Genomic DNA, 2,052 nt, shown 5'->3' on the forward strand with positions numbered 1-2,052 from the left:
ATATATATATATATATATATATATATATATATGATAAACATAATATATGTATTTATTTGCTACTATTAGTTTTCTGTGCTGAGAGCATGCCAAACAGTGTTTTTAACACACCTGATGTCCTAGCACAATTAAATATTTATCTCACACCAGATGGAGAACTAGAGCCCTGGGCTGGCCAATGCATTAAGAATGAATTTGGTAGATGGAAACTATGTAATAGCCCATTGTGTATATAAATACATCTATATATGTGTGAGTGTGTGTGTGTTTGTCCCCCATGTCTTAATAACTGGTGTTGGTTTGTTTATGTGCCATAACTTGCCAGTTCGGCTGAAGAGACCAATAGAATAAGTACAAGGCTTTTAAGTTTTTTCTAAGATAAAAACAAAATACTGGGGTCAATTTTTTTTACTAAATTTTTTAACCCTTAAACATTCAAATTATTCTAGCAAATGTAATGCTTATTTATTTACACTGCTTAGAATTAATCATGCATTATCTTGTAACTTCAAGATTTCGATGATGTGACTGTTTAAATACTAAAGAGTATTATACAATGCCCAGTAAAGCGGAGGTCCAATAACTGAAACAATTAAAAGACGAAGACAAAAGATATGTGGTAGAAGCACAGGTGTACTACGATCATCCATTTCCATTTGAGCTGTAACAGCAAAAAGATTATTTTTAAATTTCACAGTGCTTCAAACATAAGATCCAAACCAAAATGATATCCTTTCTTTTGTAAGAATAATGCTTTTAATTTGCCAGTTTAAAGTTGGCAAGTCTCCCTGGTGTAATGGTACCACAGCTACCAGGTGTAAGGGGGTTATGAGGTTCAATTCATGTAGGTGACTTAGTATAGTGGGTTTGTGCCTGTTGTTTTATAAGATGTATTGTTTATAGCATCATTTGCTCTGGTGCAACTTCATAAGATTATATATATATATTATGGAAACAGAAGTATTTATAACTATGTACACACACACACACACACACAGAGGAAAATATACACACATATACCTGTATGTATATGCATATATACATATATACATACACACACCTATATACATATATATATATATATACACACCTATATACATAATGTATATACATATATACATACATACATATATAGACACATATGTACATATATATATATATACATATATATAGACACAAACATATATATACATACACGTGTGTGTGTGTGTGTGTGTGTGTGTGTATCATATCTTGAAATACTAAAGCGTAAATTTATTCAATAAAATCGCCATTGACTTCAACCAAGGCTTCCAGATGACTTCAGAATCTCTTGCAATTCTCTGGATGGTCTCCTTGTTTAAATCGGTGAACGCTGCCATAATCCTTGCCTTCAGTTCATCTTTGGTGTTACAGGGAGTTTTGTTGGTCTCTCACTCAATCACACCCCACACATAATAATCAAGGGGATTGCAGTCTGGGGAGTTAGGTGGCCAGATGTTAGGGGTGATGTCGTCGCAGAAATTGTCTGACAGCCATGACTGGGTTCTCCTGCTTATGTGGCATGGTGCCAGACATAGGGTCACCCTCTTGACCCGGGGCAGCACGATCTCCTCCAGGCACTTGATGTAGGCCTCTGTGTTGAGTCTGAGGCCATGTGGGAGCACATGTAGGCATATTGATATAAAAACTATATATCAATCCATAACTTAACTGCCACAGCTTTGATATATGCATATATATGTAGTACCTTACCTAAAGTTTATGTAAACCATTAGAGAAAAGTGTACATGTGTTATGCACTTGTCTATGTACTGTACACACACACACACATACATACATACATACTTACACTTGATTTACAAAAAGGTTCAGTGAGATTCGGAGAAGCTCCAACACGATTTCCCTGGTTTCTGCTTCATTTTAAATACATTTATCATCAGAAGCCATCCAGGTCCCCCTTGTGTTTGAAGGTACTGTACATACATACATACATACAACACTGATGAGGCTGATGTAGAGGAAGCTCAATTTAGATCCCTACATTTTGATTGGATACTTTGGTAATGTGAG

The 2,052-nt window shown here is 35.2% G+C and overlaps 1 protein-coding gene across 1 annotated transcript in view; it reads right to left on the reverse strand.

Annotated features, from left to right (window-relative positions):
* LOC106873719 (death-associated protein kinase 1) overlaps window positions 1-2,052 on the reverse strand; it is a 218,404-nt gene that overhangs the window by 75,341 nt on the left and 141,011 nt on the right. The window lies entirely within an intron of this gene.

Source organism: Octopus bimaculoides, chromosome 12 (genome assembly GCF_001194135.2).
Source record: "Octopus bimaculoides isolate UCB-OBI-ISO-001 chromosome 12, ASM119413v2, whole genome shotgun sequence".
NCBI lineage: Eukaryota > Metazoa > Mollusca > Cephalopoda > Octopoda > Octopodidae > Octopus > Octopus bimaculoides.